At 37.7% G+C, this 22,853-nt stretch overlaps 1 long non-coding RNA gene across 10 annotated transcripts in view; it reads right to left on the reverse strand.

Annotated features, from left to right (window-relative positions):
- LOC102151964 overlaps positions 1 to 22,853 on the reverse strand; it is a 48,941-nt gene continuing 26,088 nt past the window's right edge. For 8 of the 10 annotated variants that reach the window (XR_005365373.1, XR_005365370.1, XR_005365365.1 and 5 more), the window contains 2 exons: positions 4,086 to 4,122; positions 216 to 3,877 (listed from right to left, as the gene is read on the reverse strand). This is a non-coding gene — a long non-coding RNA (uncharacterized LOC102151964). Of the gene's footprint in view, positions 180 to 215; positions 3,878 to 4,085; positions 4,123 to 22,853 lie in introns of those variants that run through there. The other 2 variants (XR_005365367.1, XR_005365366.1) reach the window with 2 other exon arrangements.

A 22,853-nucleotide genomic window follows, 5' to 3' on the forward strand; every position in this document is an offset into this window, starting at 1 on the left:
TCCCAGGACTCCAGGATCACTCCCTGGGCCAAAGGCAGGTGGCTAAACCGCTGAGCCACCAGGGATCCCCCTCAATGTTGATTTTCAATGATTTTCAGTGTTTTATTTGGTGTATAAGAGTGAGACATGGATTCAATTTTTTCCTCACAAATGGCTCTCCAATTGCCAGAAGCTCATTTCTAGAAAAAACAAACAAACAAACAAACAAAAAACAAAAAAACACTTTATCCCCTGTGACTTGAAATCTTGGTGGGGTCAGAAGTGAAGACAAAGACATTTTATTCCTATTTTATAATTAGGAAATCCAAAGGCCAAAAGAATTAAATGATTTAAGATTACTAAAAACTACTAGGGAAGCTAGAGCTAAATTTTTGGTCAAAGTTCCCGCTCTCTCTCTCTCTCTCTCCCCCTGTGGGAGAAAAGAAAGTGTTTCTGTAGTTTGTTTCTAGTAACGAGTGGGTCATTGCACCCAGGAAAAATCTATAGGAAAAAAAAAAATGAACGGAAGATGATGACGTGGCCTGATATTTCACACTGATCATCCATCTTGGAGCAAAACACACCATCAGTAGCACTTTCTCCTTCCTACAGATTCTCAGAACCAATTCCGAAGTGATTTTGTGCCTTTTTCCTTATCTATACACTGTTTTGCCCAATGGTAAAATCTTAGAAAATCTGTAAATATATAAATAAACCATGATACCTTTTTAAACATTAAAGAAGAAAACTGCTGTCAAAAACCTTGACTTGTATATATAAAAAATAAGCAATCAAAAAAAATTAACCTATGAATTATTTTTTTTCTCCCAAGGACCATTATTCAAAACTCCCTAAGAAAAAAGAATTTTCCCCATGACCAACTTCTTACAGTCACAAACACATTACTGTCTTATTGTTAATCCTTAAAAATGTGTGTAGTAAGTCTGATGAGTTTGTTTACATCATTTACTTCAGGATCCCGGGCAGACTTCAATTGAAATGGTTAAAAAAAAAAAAAAAAAGCATCTTGAAAATGACCCTGCCCCAAGCTGAATGCAAAGTTTGTAGGGGCCACCAACTGAGCAGAAACTCAGATATTTGTGTATTTAGAAATACCACAGGCAGCTGAATTCACTGGCCATAGAACTGTGGCTGTGTGAAGATCATCATCTATTTGCACCTCTGTCCTCTGACTTAACTTTAAATCACAAAATGCAGGCATGCCTGGTGAGTTTTTGCTTGCTTTTTCTATTTGTTTAAACAACTTTCAAACCACATAAAAAATATTAAATTTAAAAGAAAAACTGCATATATACCACCACCCTTATAACATCACATTTTTATTTCTTTTTGTTTTTAATTCATTCAACCAATATCATGGAACACATTTTGTTTCGTATTCATTTCATAAAATTGTAATTATAGAATAAATAAATGTTTTGCTCATTTTCATTTAACGTTACTTTGAACATTACATTTTCTGCAGAGTTGTATTTTTTATTTGATCATAAATTCAGTGGTGATTAAGTAGTCCATTTCATTATAAGGTATAATTTGCTTAACTGTTTCCCTTTTCTGTTCATTTACATTGCTCTTAGGTTTTTGCTAATGTAAGAAATATCACAGTATGCATTAAGATATTGGCCCATACAAGTCATTTTTTGAATACTTAATTTAGAATGAATCTTTAGAAAGGCTATCAAAGGATTAAAAGTCATGCACATTTTCATAGCTCTCTTCCAAATTATTTCCCAAGGATAGATAGTAATTTGCAGAGCCACCACCAGAGTATGAGTATACCCATTCCCCTGGTAAATCCCGGACTTTGAATTTTAATATGAACTCTTGAAATTTTCATAAAATTCTTCATCAGCTGAGTTAATCATTTTTAATTACTGGCAGATTTGAATACCTTCCCAAATATTTATTTTCTAAACTTCTTCTTGAGTGAACTGTTGATGCCCTTTTTTCCATGTATCTATTGGAATATGACTGCAGTTCTTTAGTTGTGGGAGCTCTGCACACACCACAGAGCAGTTTCTCATGCATAGCCCTATTGATATCTTGGGCCAATTATTTCTATGGATCTGTCCTGTAATTATAGGATGCTGAGTAGGTCTCTATCAACTAGATGACAGTAGCAGTTTGTGACACTCAAAAATGTCTCCAGAAATCGCCAAATGTCCCCAGAAGGCAATTGCCCTAAGAACACTGTCATAGATCATGACAGGTATCACTGTCAATTACTAACCAGTCACTACAAGTCTAACACGGCTCCAAGTGTCTGTTCTTATGCACTCATGAGAACTCATGTTCTCATGCACACTCATGCATCCGCATCTCCAACATTGCTACAAGTCGGATACTATTAGCCTCAAGAAAAAGAAACTGAGACACTGATGAATTAAATACCTTGAACATGTTTACACATGGAGTAAAGGCAGGATATGGACCCAATGGTCTGACGTTAAAGCCCCTGCTTTACCCACCCCTCCTGGACCTTCTTCTTTCCCATTATCTACTGCCATTTTTCCATTTTAGCAAATTCTTTTTTTGTTGTTAGTTTGAATTTTATACCCAATTTTACTTAATCAAAATTGTCCATCTTTTTCTCTATGATTTCTTCTATTGCTTTAATTCTCTCAAAAGCATCTATCTCTTTGACATATCTGGGAATTATTCTCTTTAAAAAAAATTTAATGTTTTACTCTCCTATGTTGCATTTTGGCATATACCTCTAAACTTAATTTTTCTCCATATTGCTATCTACTTATTAGAACATTTAATAAAGTTTTCTATAATTTAAACTTGAGCACACATCTACTATTATAAACTAAATTGATTAGAATTTCTACTACATTCACTCAACAGATAATTTTAGCACTGATACACTGTTTAACTATTATTATTATAACATAATCTACTATCTGTTAGGATTGGTCTTTCCCATTATTTTTCATTGTCTTTGAAATATGCCTTGATGTTTTTCTTGCTAATTTCCAATGCAATTTAAAAACCATTTGGTCTAGTTCTGAAAAAAACGGTTAAAAATTTTGTTTGATGTTAAAGCTATTAACCTGATGAAAAATTGTCATCTTTACAGGATGAGGTCTTATCCAAATGTACTGGATTATTTTACAAAATAAAGAGAATAAATTAATGGTATTCACATAATACATGAACTGAAAATACGTATTATTCTACCCAGAAATTTAACGTCCAAAGTGAGTCAATACATAAATGCCATGACTTCAAAATTTGAGTTCCGAACTCTCATTTGCAAGTTGATATTTTAGACATCAAAATTTTTGTTATGAAGAAACAGCATTATATAAATGTTAATTGACTGGGTTGTTGGGTAGCCCCCCCAAAATAAATAAATAAAACAAAAACTCTCTTATTGTAAGGAAATACCCAAAGAAGACCATTACTCTATGAAAAGGGCACTCACTGAAATGAGTATTTAGAGGTTTCCAGAAATGAAAGTCACATTTTGAGACAGGGGAGCAGCTGGGATTCGGCTTCTATTGGCCCTGAAAACTCCGTGAACACGGCCTTAACCGGACATTTTAGAAACCTTCTCCCTCCAGAATCAAATCAAGGAGCAGAGTCCAATAAGGCTTCTGTTATACTCTCAGACTTTATTACCCCAGGGCACATACCTGGAGGTGTCTGTTATTCATAAGCTTTTTAATTGACTCGTATTGTATCTGTTATTCTCCAACTTCTCACCATTATGATTAGAGTAAATCCTTAAAATGAAGAGAGATTTTTACTGGAGCAACTATATCCCCCTTCACAGCCTGGTGAGAAGGGGCTGAGGGGCAGGTGAAGAACCTCTGGGGGCCGAGTGAAGAGTCGTCTCACAAAGATGGAAAAGTTGATGTGCCTCCTGGACCTGTGGCAAGCAAGAATAATAATACTTTCTAGGGTTGGGGCGAAGAGCAAACTAGTTAATATATGCAAACAACATGTAGAACAGAGCCTGGCACGTTAACTGGATCTTCATAAAGTTAGCTGGAGTTAATTAGGAGTAATTATGATGCCTTGAGGGAAGAAATATCTTCCTAATTCTCCCCCCTAATGTAACTGAAATTTGTACTCACCCTTTAAGCTGACCCAGAGGAACTGTGGCTTCTTAAGCTAGAGGAAAAGAAAGGCAAGATGAAGTCACACGTATTAATGTGCCCAGCTCTGTAGTAGGCACGGATAGTAGCTCATTAATTTTCTAGGTCTTTACCTCCCTAGAGTGCCTCATTTGATCTGATCTCTGAAACTTAGTGGGATCAGTCCTGACTGGCCTTTGATGGGGACTCAATCTTACAGGAAGGCTATATGGCTTAGTGGTTAAGTGCAGCTGCGTGGTCATCAGTAACTTGCTAAACCTCTCTGTCTAAATTTCTTCATCTGAAAAGTAGGGCTAACAATGGTCCCCACTTTATGGAGCTCTTGTTAGCAGTAAGTGAAACAATATATATGCCTCACCTACAGTCTGTAGCCATTAGGTTAGCTACTATTTTCAATATCATCATTCTTATAATTCCAGGAGTTGGAAATCATTACTTTCATTTTAAGAAAACAGAATAGGCACAGAAAAGTTAGATAAACTAGGTCACACAGCCATTAGGAAGATAAAGCTTGTATTTTATCCTTAGACTGATTTTAGAATCCAGGTTTTGCATTTTTATATTTTTCTTTTCTTTACTTGACATTTCCTTAAGAGAAGACTTGGAGGAAGACATGAGAGCTGTCTGCGGCTATTTTAAGGGTAAGCTCGCAGATGGGCAGGACTAGACTTTCCTTGTTGCCTTCAAAATCAGATCTGAATCCCAAGAGTATAGGCTGCAGAGAAGCTCTTTGGGGCTGACTATAAAGAGAAACGTTTTGCCAAGAGGGAAGAAATGCAAAAGCAGAGTGGTCTCTCTAAAGGGCTAGTAAATTCTGCTACTACCTCAACGTCTTAGCCTCTGGTGGCACGCAGACAGGTTAGATGTCAGCTTGTTGAGGATATGCCAGAAAAGATTCCTGTAACTATCTCCAGGGCACCCTGACCTCCTGTCCTCAGCACTATTTTGGGGACCAACATTCTACTACATGAATATATCCTCTTTCTTTTGTTACGGGGCAGATGGACTTCTTAGCCAGCCTCTAGAACCAAGGATGAATGAGGCTTCCCTGGCATCTGCAGGAAGAGACCAGCATTTATCCTTTGCTCACCTGGGATTATTTTCACACGCCTCCTACCAGATGACTGACCTATTATATCCAAATGTCTAAAGATCCTCTAGGTCATGCACAGAAGTTTTTTATTTATAGCTCTATCTCATCAGCACAGCTTCAGAACCCTTCCTGTCAGCTACTCTAGCTTTGACAAGATCTTAACTCCAGGGAACTCTCTGGAAGGATTCCACAGCTCGCAGGACCTGTCTACTCCTATACTTGGCTCTCTCTCAGCTCCTGCTCGCAGCAGACTCTGCTGTAGGTGCAGAAAACACTACTGGGGTGGGCAGAGCTGTTTTCAGGGAATGACCATCCCGAACCAAATGGGGCAGGAAGAGAATGACCCAGAGCACAGGTCATTTGCCCCCCAAAGCAACAAATAGTGCTTGAGCCTAGCCTCTCAGAAGGCATTTTATTGTTCACAGAATGTTTCCAGATATTTTCTCTCTTATTCCTCTGTACCTATCTATTATGATTAGATCAGACATATGTAAGAGAAAATTCAACCAACAATAACTTAATCAAAATAGGATAGTATTTTTATCTCAAGTAAATAGAAGCCTGCAAAGGCAAGGCTGAACTGGTGGCTCCACTGGTACCAGGAACCCAGGCTCTTCTTTTTCTGCTTCATCATTTACAATGAGTGGTTTCCATCCTCAAGGTGACCTCACAGCAACCTTAGGTCTCAGGAGTTCCGGTTATCATGAGATTGCTCAGGGTAGGAAGAAGAAGAAGGGTCTATCTCCCACTGAGCTACTTTCATTTAGAGATTTCCCATTGGCCACTCTAATCTGCAAAGAAAGCTAGGAAATGTATTTTGAATTTTTTTTTTCTTAATCTGGACACAAATCTAGCCTCATCAGCATACAGATCTATCGCTAAGGAAGTAGGGGAAAATGACAGCTGGGTAGAAAAACAATAACCTTCAATCAAAGAAATTAAGGCTAATTGAGATTAAATGACTTTGCCAAAGTAAAACGACTTGCTTCTTATATAGGTTTGTTGCTATACAACCCCCAGGGACCCAGTGGCATCATATTCTCTGTGAATGGAACCCTCCACACTTTACAGTGCAGTGATGAAGGGCACGACTTGTGCCTTCACATACAGTGACCTGACTCCTCCTCCTGCGCTTGGTGAAGTTTTATGTGTAAGACCTCTCACTGCCACCCCCCCGGAATCTCGCCTTCCCTACCCTAATCAGTGGGAGCTAATATTTATTGCTGCATATTCTCCTGGAGAAGTAAGGTCACTGTCCATCTCATGGAGGCCCTCTTCCTGCCCAGAGGCAGAGAGTCCTCCTCAAGTTTCTGCCTATCTGATCAGGGCCTTCCCTGATTAGGCGTGGAAATGGGAAGAGGATGCCGTCTTTTCACTTCTTCTAGTCGGGGAGTTTGCACTGCAGGCCTATTTTCATCAATATGTAGGAAAGTAAGTATATATTAAACACCAGTTTTTGAGGACCTCACTTGTTTATGAGAAGCTACCCTACTTTAGGCAGTACAGGGCTTTTGCTAATATTAATAAAGTAACACTTTGACTTTTATCCAAGTATGATCCTTGGGTGTATGTTCCATATGTAGAACCTTGAAGGATGGGAGGAAATAACTAAGAATACCACTTTATTACAAATAAAAGGAACTAAGTTTGGAATCATATATATTTTTTTTACTTAACGATTATATTGAACGGCTAACATAATAGAAAACTTTAAAGGTAAATAAATACATCCCCCAAACAGTTGTTATTCTGTCTTTTTTCCCTAAAAGTCAAATTGGGGAAAACAAGGGGGTGGGGGTACACTGGTTAATTAAAAATTTGGGTTTGGTTTATTGGAGGTTTCAGTGTAATAAGTTATAAATGCAATAAGCTGGGATCTCGCTTCCCCGATAGAATAGTGCATGGTATACTTCCCTAAATCTAGATTCCTACTTTCAAAGACATGATCACTACAGTCTGAAGTCAGAAAATGAGACCAGCAGATTGTCCTCGGGCCATCCGGGGGTCTGTCAGTAAACTGAAAGTAACTGAATGAGAGAGGAATCTCCAAGAGAGGCCAGGGGAGTGCCACCAGCCCACCACTACAGAGAATTTCAGAGCTAAGCCACTCACAGAAAGAAAAAAAGAAAAAAGAAAAAAAAAAAAAAAAAGCTCAACCACAGGGCGGATGTGATGCTTTTCACACCCAAGTCATTTATTTGAAAAGCAAAGGCAGTAAATTCTTGAAGCCTCCGCTATGTTAGGATTGCTCCAGAGGAAAAGAAAAAAAAAAAAAAATCAAGAAACACTGAGCTTCCCTTTCCAGTGTCTTCCTTGCTCACTTTTTCTCATAGGGAAACTCTTTATACCTTATTTCTTTTTGGCAACAGAAACCTATAAAATAAGACAGTTATTTTTAGCCTTTAGGAGTCTGCATTTAATTACGTTCACTGTTACCTCTACTGTGTGAAACCAGAACTCCCAAGGACATGAGTGTAAGTTCCACGTGGACCAATGGCAAGAGTATTAAATGGCCAACCTACCACTAAGGCTTGAGTTCTAGTAGCCTGTTAAATAAATGAAGAATAAGAGGTTCTAAGAAGAATTAGGCTAAGGCCCCTCAAAAGCTAATTTCAAATGAAAAACCAGAAATAGCCAAGTGTTCTTTGGTATGCCAATGCCATCAGGGTTTTACTGTGCCTCTTACCCTACTGCCTAAGAATTACTATGAAAAATCTTTAAGGTCATCCCAACCCTGGATCTTGTTTAGCAAGAGCAGAAGTTTGCTTACTTAACCAGTCTGAATAAGGGGTTAAACCTACTCAAAATATTTCTATTGAAAGCCGACTCGAATGAGAAGGCACTGGAAAAAGTTGTCCGGACAGGCTGTTTACCTGTCAAACTGTCACTGGACAGTTTTGAAACCATTCAACTCCTGCTGTAACCACACTGATGGGAATGGAAATTCTATACATTCAGTTAAATAATTTGCATACTGGAGCAGTAAGCAAATACTGGAACAGAGGTCCCGAGCTTAGGTCTCTTGCATTTCTCACACTCTTCTCTGAACCTGTCTCACTTATGGTCAATACCTCACAGCTTACTGCTTACTCATGCGGCCTCTACTGTTTGGGCCCCCAAGCCGACTGGAAGCTCCATACATGACAGGGACCATTGTTACAGCTGTCACAGATCCCCCACAATTCCAGAAGTGGCCATGCTTGCGAGCATTTATTCATCCATTTATTCAACTAATGTGCATTGGGTGCCGACTGTCAGGATCCATTGCACATACAGGCTATGGTCTGTATGAAGTCTCTACTCTTGTAGGGCTGAAATCTGAATGAGATGACAATATTTGTCACTGCTGAAAAAGACCAGCAGTGACAAATATGAGAGTCATGTGAAAGAGGAACTGAGTGGCTACACTGAACTGGGTGGTCAAGACCTCTATGAGGAGGTGACATCTAGATGGGGATCTGGTGAGCTGGGCATGTACAAAGGAACTAGCAGAGGCCCCTCGCGGCCAGGGCATACTGAGAGAGGAGGATGTGATAAGAGAGGAGGTGAGAGAACAGTAGGGAAGACTTTTCAGGGCTTGGGAACACAGACATGTGGATTTTATCCTTAGATGCAGCACAAGGTTTTACCCAAGAAAATTACATGATCTGATTTATTTTTTTAAGGAGAACTTACTATTTTTATGTTCACAAAATACACAACAGCACATACCTCACCCAGTCTGATAGCCAGTTCTTTAGCCTTTACCTTTTCCAACTTGGCAACGTGAGCCACAGACTTTGGACCTTGGACATTGCCTCCTCAGTAACAGCAGATCTCATCACATCTGTCACTGTAATCAATGATTACAATTGATTGTAATCAATGATTACAATTGAAGTTCTGATAGCTTCCACCTGCTTATGCAGCGCTCCCTTTTCCTCTGAGTTAGCCTGTGTAAAGGCAGCAGTGGTACAGGTCTCCCTGGGTACTAGGTGCCCCAGCCTGGTCTTTCCCTCGATAATGCAGGAAGGAATCCCCATCTTAGGACACAAGGGAAGGAGGCAGACACCAACTCAATGGGATCCGCAGCATGTGCAGTCCCTACCAGCTGAGCCTTTTGGGTTTCCACCATCCTACCATGGTGGTGACAGTACTATCCCGAGCCCAAAGGACAGGCGGCCTCTTTGGGAGAGACATTCTATTCTCTTTGCCAGCAGTTTTCTACTCAGCCCGGGCCAACAACCTCTGCTTCTTCTTCTTGGTCTGTATCTGTGAGTCCACTTAAGCGGCTGAGTAGCTCTTTGACAGTCCAAGGCCTGGGCGAATTGGCTAATCACAGGAGGTGCTTCTATATTATTTCCATTTTTTACTTAAATTCTAGGTAGTAGAGAGGTCAGGGCAACATTCTTCCCCTCAGCCTTCTTTCCTTTCAGCATCTTCGATGGCTGGAGTGCTGATTTACATTTTTTAAATGCTCTAGCTATTGTGTGTGAGGGAAAGCAAAAAATGAAACAAGGAGAGTAGGTTATTGTAATAATGGAATACGACATGGGTATACATGGGTATAGTCTAGAAGATTATGCTCAAAGGCAGCATTAACAGAGATGGAGAAATACAGATTGAGAAGTTTTAAGGGTATCATCAAGATGATTTTCTGATGCATCAGGCGTGAGGGAATGATGGAAGAAGGAAATCAAGGATTACTAAGATTTGTGGCTTAAGCAAATGAATAAATGACAATGTCTTTTACTGATGGATGAGGAACAGGAGTGTAGGAAGTGAGGCTGGAGGGGGAATCTAGAGTTTCCTTTAGTAGTGAGATGCTAACTGAAGATGTCCAGGATGAAAGTTCAACCAAGCAGTTGAATACAGGATTTTTTTTTAAGTTTTTTTTTTAATTTATTCATGAGAGACAGAGAGAGATAGAGATGCAGAGACACAGGCAGAGGGAGAAACAGGCTCCATGCAGGGAGCCTGATGTGGGACTCAATCCTGGAACCCCGGGGTCATGCCCTGAGCCAAAGGCAGACACTCAACTGCTGAGCCACCTAGGCATATTGAATACAGAATTCTTGAAAAAGGTCAAAGTGAAGTTGTATGTTCAGCCCAACCAGGGTACCTAAAACCATGGGACTGGATGAGATCTCACCTAATGGTTAAGTAGAGAAGCATGAGGGACCTGTTTAAAGGCTGAAGTCTCTTCTCGTTTCCGTTATTAATAGATAAACAAGTTAAATAAGAGGCCAAGGCAATGAGTTTTCACAACATCTACATTAAAAGGTAGAGTACGAGTATCCGATTTCCTACTCCTTTTAACAGAAAAGGACACTAATTAATGGGTGGCTGTTTGCTATCTTCATCAAGGCATTCAACATCAGAAACTCTGATCAAAGTCACTAAGTATGAGAAGAATGAAATTGTATATTCATTGGATTTCTGTTTCATTAAACATATGCATATGTTGCTCACAGTTCATAATTGGTCTTGAATAATCACATTATTTTAAATAGAAAACTGAGGGATCCCTGGGTGGCGCAGCGGTTTGGCGCCTGCCTTTGGCCCAGGGCGCGATCCTGGAGACCCGGGATCGAATCCCACGTCGGGCTCCCGGTGCATGGAGCCTGCTTCTCCCTCTGCCTGTGTCTCTGCCTCTCTCTCTCTCTGTGACTATCATAAATAAATAAAAATTTAAAAAAAAAATAAATAAATAAATAGAAAACTGAGGGGATCCCTGGGGAGCTCAGCGGTTTAGTGCCTGCCTCCAGCTCAGGGCATGATCCCGGGGTCCTGGGATCAAGTCCCACATCGGGCTCCCTGCATGGAGCCTGCTTCTCCCTCTGTGTCTCTGCCTCTCTCTCTCTCTCTGCCTCTCATGAATAAATAAAATCTTTAAATAAATAGAAAACTGAAATGACATCTGCCTAAGAAAAGCTAGTTCTGTAATTATCTTGACTTATGAAATACAATATTAAAAAGTTCACTGGAATTTTAATGTGGTTCCCTCAAATAAACTCTATTTGTACTAAGTATAAAAATGAAAGGAAGGCTTGAAAGAGTGGGATAATGGAGTCCTTCCTATGTGAGAAAGTAAAATGCTTCTTTTTAAAAAGCTTATTTTCTAATTGCATAATATAACATATTGTAATTATTTAAAAAACAAATATAAAACTAAAGTCCATCTTGATAACACCCCTCAACCTCAAGCCTGTCTAGAAGTCACCATTTCACCAGTTTTGTGTGAATTCCTTGAGTCTTCTGCTTGTGTGTGTGTTTGCACTCGTGTAGGTGTGTATGTGTATACGTGTGCATGTGTGGTAGAGGCAGTTGCTGCCCCACCCAGGTCCCCTTTTCTGCTGTTGCCAGAGCTAATAGGAACTCAGCCTCCCTTTTCTCTGGAGAATTGCCTGTAGCCAACCGATGCTGTGACTACTCCCCGTATCCCTTGCAGATGGAGGCACGTCACATTTGCTCAATAATGGACAGACACGAGGATGTAAGCGGCCTCAAGGTAGGACCCACTTTGGTGCAATCAGTGCTCCAGAGCATCCCTGCAGAATCACACAGTGGTCTCCACACAGGACCACAGTCACCTCCCCGTGTCCTAACCTGCATCGTTCACTCCTGGGAGCATTTTCTCCATGAGTTGCTTGAAGAAGAATCATTTCAGCCTCGGCTTCTACAACTAAAATAGCGTATGTCTATATATCCATATGTGAGTATGAGAGTAACTTTTACATAACGTCAAGATAATATCATTAGTTTTCTGAAGCAATAGTTTTCCTGAAAGGTTGTTGTGTCAATATGCATAGATTTATGGTTATCTTTCAACTGCATTATATTACATTGTGAAAAAAAGATTAACTTAGCAAAAACTTCAAAAATGTTTCAATGTGGTAAGTGAATGTTATCAGTTGCATTTCCTTGATTACCAGTAGTAGAGTCATCTATGTCATCATAGACATAGTCATAGACATAGACATAGTCATAGTCATCAGAGTCATCTATGTTTATACTCCACTTGCAACTCCTCCTCTGTGAATTATTTTCATATTCTTTCATTTAGATTGTCCTTTCCTTATAGATGACCATTGGCTCTTTATAAATTCTGAGTATTTTTCATTTGTCTATGGTATGTTAAAAATACTTCTTCTTACTTATCACAGTTTATTACGGACTTTTTGATATGGCCTTTTGTATTATTCAGAAGTTTGCTAATGTACTAAAAATTATATTTTATTCTTGACTCATTAATATATTTATTTTAAGAGGATCACTGTACCACAAAGACAAAAACACATCCTCCTAGATTTTCTTCTAATATTTTATAATTTTCAGCATTATTTAATTCACCTGAATTTTTTAATGAATGGTATTAGGTATTGATATGAAATTATGTCAATGAAATTATTGAATTTTCTTTTTTTTTTAAAGATTTTATTTATTTATTCATGAGAGACACAGAGACAGGCAGAGGGAGAAGCAGGCTCCTTGCAGGGAGCCCAACGTGGGATTCGATGCCGGGTCTCCAGGATCACGCCCTGGGCTGAAGGCGGTGCTAAACCCCTGGGCTGCCTCATTGTATTTTCTAAAATGGATAGTTAATTGTCCTTTATATACACAGGCTCATTACTAGACTCTCAATCCTATTCTATTGATATTTTGGTTTTTTTTTTTCCTACTTGAATATCATACTATTTTTACTACCACAGATTTGCTATGTATTTTGATTCCTGGTGGGAACCAAAATATGATCTCCTTTTTTTTGTTCATTTATGTTTCCATATTAATTTTAGAATTAGCTTATGACATTTCTTTTAGGATTTTGTGATTTTCTTGAATTCACAATGTAGTTGGGGTAGAAGTGATATCTTTTCCCACACACAGACACTGTGTATGTTTTTTATGTTTAATAAAAAACAGGTCTTCTTCAGTAATTTTATTAGTTTTTCCATAAATATATATTCATTATTGGGCTTATTCCTAGATATTTTATATTTTTTTTCTGTAACTGCAAATATTTTTTCTAATACATTTTTAATTGGTCATTGCTGGAATTTTTATATGTTGATTCATACCCCTTCTTAATCTCTCCAGTTTATTCTAGTAATGTTTTCACTGGTTCCCTAAGAGTTTCTATATAGACTATCAAACATATATAAATAATAATGTCTTGTATCTTTCTTGGTAACAATTTTGTCCCTTATCTATTTTTACCTTGTATTAGATTGCATAGGTCCTCCAGTACACTATCAACCAGTAACTATGATGCCTGGTATCTTGACATTGTTCTCACTATAACAGAAATGAGTTGAATGTGGTGTCCTTAAGCTTATGCTAATTGTAGGGTTTTAGTGTATTCTCTAAGAATTTTCTTCTGTTTCTAGTTGCTACGGAGTTTTTACTTAGAAAAATTGGATCAGTATTGAAGTTTAACAAATACTTATTTAATATTGATTAGATGGTTTTCCTTTTCTCATCTAGTTAACGTAAGGAATTTCTTTGGTAATTTTTTTCTTTTGATAAAAACGTTAATATAATTATTTATCAGCAATTTTTTTCAAGTCCTTACCATGGCATTTATGGTCTTTAAGTGATTACCCAAAACACTGCATTCCTAAAATGGTAATTATCTAACCCATGTAGATATGTATGTATGGGTCATTACTTGCCTTTTCTTATTTATTGCCTTATAGGAATTTTCCAAATTCCCTCTTGGAATAGGCACGAAGTTTACCACATGAAATGACTTCCCTGCAGGCAAGTGATCTGAAGAGAGCTTAAGTTATTAAGTTAACATTTTTACATAAAAATTTTAGTTTTAAATTTCCCATCAATTTATTAAAAAAAAATCTGTAAATTATATTTGCTTATTTGAGTAATGCTAACAAGTAATAACACCTAGAAGCAGCATAAACATGTTGCTAATCATGCTGAAGACAGCAAGAGAGGATTAATTTCAAGATCACTTAGAAATCTACATTCTTGGGGTGCCTACATGGCTCATCAGTTAAGCACCTGACTTCAGCTCAGGTCATGATTTAGGGTCCTGAGATCAAGCCCCATGTTGGGGCTCCCTCCTCAACAGGGAGCCTGCTTCTCCCTCTCCCTCCGCCATTCCCCTCACTTGTGCTCTCTGGCTCTCTCTCTCTCTGTCAAATAAATAAAATCTTTAAAAAAAAAAAAAGAAAGAAAGAAAGAAATCTACATTCCCAGCAGCTTAGCCTCTGGGAATGAGCAATTCTGATATACCTGGTAAACAATTTCCAATTTCATCCAAATGGGTTAGTGTCTACAATATCATTGTTAAGACATATGCCAGCCATACCGGAGTCTTTCTTCATTCCCCATCCACTGTATTGTTTTTCATTTCAGACGTTCTTTCTAAGAAACACCATTTTCTTACATCCTGAAATGCATCCTTTAGATATTTACTTAAGAGTGGTCTATTGGTGGTAAACTCTCTCGGCTTTTCTTTTTCACCTTTAGTATAAAACTATAATTTTGCTTTCTTTCTTGCATCACCTTAAAGATAATACTCCATTTCTCCTGGCTTCCATTGTTGCTCTTGAAAAGTCATCTTTAAGTCCAATTGTTGATAATTTGCAGGTAACTTGTCTTTTCTATTTGCCTTTAAGATATTTACATTAAACACTGGAATGCTCAGGCCCCTTCTCCTGTCACCCCCTTTTATGGATATTTCAGCCAGTCTCATGTCTATAAATACCACTTATGATGACCCCAAAATCATACCTCCAATCGAGACTTCTCTCTAGCTCCACAATGGCATACCCAACTGTCTAATGAACACCTCCTCTTGAAACATCTCAAACATAAAAATGCCTAAATCTGAGCACATGGATTTCACTCCTTTCCCCAAACATGTTCTTCCCTATCTCACTAAATGACAACACTACTTTTCCATTATCTTAAGAAAAAAAGTAATCATTTTCCTTAGACTCCTCCTTCAGTTCTTCAGAAATTTCATCAGCTCTACATTCAAAAATAATTTTTTTAAAGCTGTCCTTTCTTAAGATTTTATTTATTTATTCATGAGAGACACGCACAGAGAGAGGCAGAGACACAGCAGAGGGAGAAGTAGGCTCCATGCAGGGAGCCCAACGTGGGACTCAATCCCGGGTCTCCAGGGTCACACCCTGCACCGAAGGCAGGTGCTAAACCGCTGAGCTACCCAGGGATGCCCTCTACATTCAAAATTTATACAAAATTCAATCCCTTCTTGCCACCCACACTGCTCCAAGCAACCACCATGTTTTGCTTGGATCATCACAATAGCTTCCTAGATGTTCTCCCTGCTTTTATACTTGGCCTTCCTCCAATTCATCTATTCTTAACATAGTAACAAGAAAAATGTTGTTACCCTGTTATCTCTGAATCAGATAATAGCACATATCTACTTAAAAGCCTTCAATGGCTTTTCGTTTGTCTCTGAGTAAAAGCAAAGTCATTTCAATGGTCTACACAACACTTACATGATCTGGCCCTCTCTACCTCTCTGATTTTATCTTTATCTCTCTTCCTCTTAATCATTTGGATCTAACCACACTAACTTTCTTGCTATCCCTTCAGCACACAAAGCATATTTATGCCTTGGGGCCTCTGCATATGCATTTGTCTCTCAGATAAATCAAATGACTCACTCACCTCTTCCAGGCCTTTGCTCAATTTTCAGGCTCTCAGGGCCACTTCACCTGATAGCTAAATTTAAGATAACAATGACTACCCCTCCAAGCATTCTCTACCTCCCTTCTCTGCTTAGAGTCTTACATAGCATTTATCACCATCAGATATACTATACCTTTTATTTATTTTGTGTCTAATGCCCTCCCCTACCACACAAACACCAGAATATAAGATCCATGCAGGGAGGGTTTTGCTTTTCTTTCTATCTTTTGATTATTGTATCCTTAATACTATAAAATTGTCTGGCACATGGTAAGTATCCAACTCAGTAAGTATTTGTCCAAGGAATGAATGAATGTTTTGCAGTTTCTCTAAAATGTCTAATTATGTATTTTTAAAACTTAATCTTTTCTTGAATTCTGAATGCAAATATGTATTTTATCAACATTACCAGATGATTTGTATGAATATTAAAACATACATAGCACTTCTCTAAGATGTATGCCTATGAGTATTTAGTCCTGGGCCACAGAATATACATGCTTTATAAAACGATGCTGAACTGCTTTTCAAAGTCATTATGTTGCTTCCTCCAATAAAGTATTAATAAACATTCTAAGAGTATCATCAGACCTCTTCAATTTTGTCAAATTAGTTGTGAAATGGTATTTCATTATACTTCTAACTTGCCTTTTCAGATTACTGATGAGGTTAAGCACACTCTTTTTTCATAGGCTTATTCACCCCTTATGTCAAATACCTACTTTTTTATTGTGTTAATTTACTAAATGAGTAGTTATCTCCTTATCAATTTTAGTGCTTTATACATTTGAGATACTAATGTATTGTTGGTAATACTGTGGTTAGCAGCTGCTCCCCTGTTATAGTCTATCCTTTTACTTTCTTATAGACTCTCTGATGAACAGTTCTTAATTTTAATGTAGTTACACATATCATTCTCATCCTTAATATTTCATGTTTTTATTTTAGAAATTTAAGATTTTAAAAATTCTCCCATATCACACAGTGATAAAAGTTTCTCCTAACATTTTAAATCGATTTTTCATATTTAAGCCCTTAATTCATACAAGAAAAAAACATTATGTATAGTGTGAGCTAGGAATCCAACTTCTTTTGTAAGCAATAGTCCCAGCACCATTTCTTAAGCAACTCTATCTCTCCCCAATGATCTGAAATGCCAACTCTGTAATACCAAGTTTCCATATATTGCTGAATTTGTGGCTGGCCTCTCTTCACTGGCATTGGTCTTTTTGTTTTAGTATACACAAATCCTACACTGTCTTAATTATTATATGTTTATAAGTTATGAACTCTTATAACCCACCTCGCTGTTGTTCTTCAGCAGTGCTGTGATTTTTCTTGGCCCTAATTTTCCATGTTGTTCATTTTAGAATCTATTTGTCAAGGTCCATTGGAAAAAAAAATCTGTGAGATTTCAATTAATATTTTATTGATTCTATAGATTAATTTGGAAAAGATTGGTATCTCTAAAATGGTGAGTCTTCTTATCTATAAATGTTAAAAAACACAGTATATAATATCTCCATTTATTTAGGTCTAATATTTTTCAATATGAAAGTTTATAATTTGGGCAGCCTCAGCGGTCTAGCACCGCCTTCAGCCCAGGGCGTGATCCTGGAGAACCAGGATCAAGTCCCACATTGGGCAGCCTGCATGGAGCCTGCTTCTCCCTCTGCCTGCGTCTCTGCCTCTCTCTTTCTCTCTCTCTCTCCCTCTGTGTGTGTCTCTCATGAATAAATAAAATCTTTAAAAAAAAAAGAAAGTTTATAATTTTCTCACATAGGTTTTATGGATCTTTTTAATGGTCTTCATACCTCTTACTCATCTTTATCTTTCCTGGCCATCAATATCCAACAACTATAAAGTGAGTTTTACCACATTAAACCCGAGGCTCAAAAATCTGTGGTAACTACCTATTGCCTATAGGATCAAATGCAAACTTCACAGGCTGGGATTTAACTGGCTCTGTTTACCCAGCCATCATCACAACTTGCTAGGACTCTACATCATTTGTTTACTTATGGTGGAATTAGTGTAGGAATGAAGAGCCCATTTACATAATATAAATAAAATTAGAATCAAGCCTTGACTCCATTACTTACTAACTTATGGCTTAGACAGAGTGATTTAGTTCTTGGGGTCCTCTTTTATAAAACAAGGAAAGTATGGATACTCACAGCATAGGACATTGTAAACAATAAAAGAGACAGTGAATGGAAGTTATGTGGCACTTGTAACTTACTAGAATTGCTATTATTGTGTTAATGTTATTATTGACTAATTAAAAATTAACAGATAATAGCATGTCTTCTCTAAGTAAATAACCATCATCATACCTATATTAAACTATCTTTTGCTTATTAAAGTGTCTTTCTGCTTTTTTTCTTTCCATACATTTTTAAACTTAGAGCAGAATCTGGAAGAGGAAATGGTCATACTCTAGATGGTGTGTCCCCCACACTGGGCTAGTGGTGAAGAGAGGAAACTAGAAATATGTAGGCCTAGGGTTTGGAGACCAAGCTAGCTTATAAATAACTCCTGATATACAGGCAACCAGCATCCCAAAATCATAATTACAAAAGCACACGCATAACAAATGCAGATGCAGTCCAAGCTGATTTCAACATGTAAAGGAAGCCAAGAGTAACCCATTGGTCACCAGAATGCAGGAATCACCTGACAATCATAATGCTAAGAGCCAGGTAAGTGGTGATATTGCTAGGACCTTCTTGAGTGCTTTATCCAGTGTTGAGGGCTGCTAATGGCCAGCCAAGTTGCTAAACTCCCTTCCAAAAAGGGCTGGGTTCAGAGTAGGGCTCCCAAAAAAGGAAATCGGTGTACCATCTTTCTTTAAAGTGACAAGAATTCAGCCATTCAGATCAAACAATCCTAGCAAGGGTAGACAAAAGACTGCAGCTTCTGTAAGTACTAAAGTTTGTTATTCTCTTGCTTAGCATTTGACTATGAAAAAAAAAATGATTAGTGAAGCCCCAACACTATTTTCTTTTTAATAATAACTTTAGCCACATAGTAGTAAACTCCCTATTTTGATGATATATGACATGACATATCATGTGAAATTATGTCAGTCTGACAATGGTATGCCTTAGGAAATCCGTCCATTTGTAATAGGAATTCCTACCAGATGCAAAACTTGAATCCTAAGGAAAGAGGACTTGTAAGAGCTAATCAAGCTCCTGGAGTTCTGGATCACCAGTCATAGAAGGAACCTTGAGCCATGTGGCAGGGAGGCAAGGCAGACTAGGATCAAGGAAGAAGCTTCAGTGTGCCGTCTGGGTTCACTTACCATGAGGTCAAGTAAACTTATTACTCAAAGACTATGAAAGTATGCAGGGCTCATCTCTGATACACGGATATACTAGTACAGTGGATACAGGGTCTGCTTAGCAAAATAAAAACATTCTTTTAATAGATAATGATGAAGTCACTGGTTTTGACATTTAAGACAGATACTATTAACAGGGTAAGTGAAAACTTGTAGGTGGATATTTGTTCATTTGCTTTTTCTCTCTATTGCTTAAGATTGTTTAAGAGGACACTGAGCACAATGGAGGATCAGAGGAATGATTTGTAGAGAATCCTGAGGAGGCCAGAGATGGAACTAAGGGCACACAGAAGAGGATGAGCCCTAAACAGAAGGGAAGAAACCCCAATGTCACAAGGGCTAATTAAGCATCACTTTATAAATCATTCTCACCACTAAGACTAGGGACGAAAAGTAGCTGATCAAGAATTGCAGCAGTATTATACAATGATGGCATTCTATCTTGGGTATAGATGGTGATAATTTCTCCTATTTGTCTGGAATTCAGCAGACAAACTCAACCAGAAATGCATTCTTGGTCCTTAGTTGATAACTTAAAACCACGTATGAATAGTGCTGGGGCAACAGGTCAGCCACGTGCAACAGGATGAAACAAGACCACTATTTTACACCAAACACAAAAATTAACTCAAGATCTGAATGTAAGATCTGAAATTATAAATTTCCTACAAGGAAACATGGGCAGTAACCTCCTTGACATTGGTCTTAGTGATGTGTTTGTGAATCTGACTCCAAAGGCAAGGAAAACAAAAACAAACAAACAGCTCATCAAACTAGAAAGTTTCTGCACAGTGATGGCAACTATAAGCAAAACGAAGATGGAACCTACTGAATGAGAGAAGATATTTCCAAATCATATATCTGGTAAGTAGTTAATATCCTGCATATATAAAGAACTTATGCAATTAAAAAATTAAAAAAAAACAATAAACAATTAAAAATAGGCAGAAGATCTGAATAGAGATATCTTTAAAGAAGACATACAGATGGCCAACAGACAAATGAGAAGACATTCATCTTCACTAATTATCAGGGAAGTGCAAATCTAAACCATAATGAGATATCACCTCATACCCGTTAGAATGGCTATAATAAAAAAGACAAGAACTAACAAGTGTTGGAGAGATTGTGAGAAAAGAGAACCCTCACACACTGTTGATGGGAATGTCAATTGGTGCAGCCTCTATGGAAAACAGTATTCAGATTCCTCACACAGATCTACCATATGATCCAACTATTCCACTTCTGGGTATTTATACAATGAAGAATGCATAAATATTAATTCCAAATGGTACATGCAAGCCCTACATTTATCGCAGCATGGTTTACGATAGCCAAGATATGAAAACAACCTAAATGTCCCTGAACAGATGAATGGATAAAGAGGATCTGGTATATATATATATATATATATATATATATATATATATATATAATGAAATACTATTCATTCTTTAAAAAGAATGAAATCTTGCCATTTGTGACATGAATGGACCTTGAGTATATTATACTAAGTGAAATAAGTCAGATGGAGAAAGACAAATATTGCATATTCTCACTTATATGTGGAATCTAAACAAACAAATAATACAATACAGAAACAAGCTCACGGACACAGAAAACAGGTTGATGGTTACCAGAGGGGAAGCAGATTGGTGGGGAGTGGGCAAAATGGGTGAAGAGGCTCAATTATATGGCAGTGGATGGTAACCAGACTTTTGGTAATGACTATTTTATAATGCACACAGATACCAAATTATGTTATACACTTGAAATTATATAATGTTATATGACAATTTTATCTCAATTTTAAACAACATACATTTGAAAAACAGATGAGTTTCATAACATTCTTGCTAAAATATCTGTAAACAGAGTCAAAGTCAACGGTCTAACCCCACCACAGAGGTTAGGGATTTTCCTCTGTACCTTACTTTGACCATTTATCAGTAACATGATAACCTCAAGAAAAAAAAAAAAAAAAGGAGAGTGAGTTTAAAAATCCCACCAGAACTTTGGTTTTCTTCATAGTTTACCTGACCTCCGTATTATTTCAATGACAGCCATTTAGTGACAATAGCCAGGGTGGTGGCTGATAATTTTTCCCTCCTGCAAGTTAAAGCCAAAGCACTGTGGTGGGACCCACTGAGAAGTTTGCTTCCTGTCAGTGCACAGTTTGCTATGAGCAACCCTTGCTCTGGGCTGCCCGGGCCTGTGGTCTGAACTGTGTGACACTAACATTCAATTACGGTAAAAAGTCTATTTAATAACTGACATTTCCAGTAACTTCTTGTGCATTCAATAAGCCTTGAGGCTAATTAGAAAAGTTCCAGAGGATACTAAGAAATACTTTATTGACAAATAATTTACACTCCTTTCCTGATTTATTCTGACCAAAAATATTAAGGATTCTCCTTGTAGTTACTTAAGACATAGCTGGGATAGATGTGGTGGGGCTTTAGTATTTAAACCCTGGGAATTAAGGAACCTAGAACTATTTTTGTTGGGCAGAAAATACTTTGGGCTGCTGAATCCAGGTCTAGAGAAGCATGAGAACACCCTTTAGGTTTCCCATGGTCTAGTGACAAATATACATCCTCTGGTCCTTATATGCACTTTAATCGAACCACAATGGTTCCTAGTAACATTCTGATCTCCAGTCATAGGCATAGCTCAAAACAAAGAGAATTTGAGGAGCTCCCAGTTAAGGTAATCACTAGGATTTGCTTCTTTTGGGAACCAAGGTAAGTTTTTCCACAACCTTATCAGGTTCTAGATATAAGTATTCATCTGGTTAACAAAACAATTAGATATACCTTTCCTGATACTCTGAGTTTTCTTAGAAAGTTTGAATCATTTTTCTTTTCTTTTAAAGATCTTAGGGTGGGGGGAATATCTCTTCTCTTTCAGTTTTGATGGAGTTAGTCAGGGCGTAAAGATTAAATCAGAACTGGCCACAGGAACCCAGGGTTCTTGGTTTCAAAAATCAAGTGTCAAGCTGGAAGACTGGGTGGGAGAAATTTAACACATGCTCATCCACTTTTCTATTCTTCTCCAGAGATATAGAGCTAATAACTTTAAATGAAAACACCCACTAGATGCATAAAATTTTGTGGATAAATCTGTGGAGTTTAAATATTACTTTTGCCTGATAGGTTGGGAATAGCGTATTATATTACATCACTTCACAGTTCACTATCAAATATATTGCTTCATTTGATGTGCAAACATTCCTATTAGGTAACCAAGGTACATATTTCCAAATTCATTCACAGATTGGGAAAAAAAACAAAACAACAAAAACGAAAGAGTTTAGTGACCCGACCAAGGTTAGGAGTTGGAAACTAAGCAATAAGGAGTGTATCATAAGATTTAGTCTCTTCTGACTATTCCAAAAATGGGAGATGTAATCTTAGGGATTATGTAATTTTTAAAAACTTGAAATATCTTTTCAGTAAACCATCTTTTGTATCAAGAAAAATCTCCAAATCTAACTTCTTAAAAGGACAGGCTAAACTGGTCTATGCTCTACATGGGTACAGCTATCCTCAGCACAACCCCTATACTACACTGAAATTTTCTCAACAAAATCTGTGATGACCTTCTAGTTGCCCAATTCAATAAATCACCTGACTTTACTCAC

Source organism: Canis lupus, chromosome 10, assembly GCF_011100685.1.
Source record: "Canis lupus familiaris isolate Mischka breed German Shepherd chromosome 10, alternate assembly UU_Cfam_GSD_1.0, whole genome shotgun sequence".
Lineage (NCBI taxonomy): Eukaryota > Metazoa > Chordata > Mammalia > Carnivora > Canidae > Canis > Canis lupus.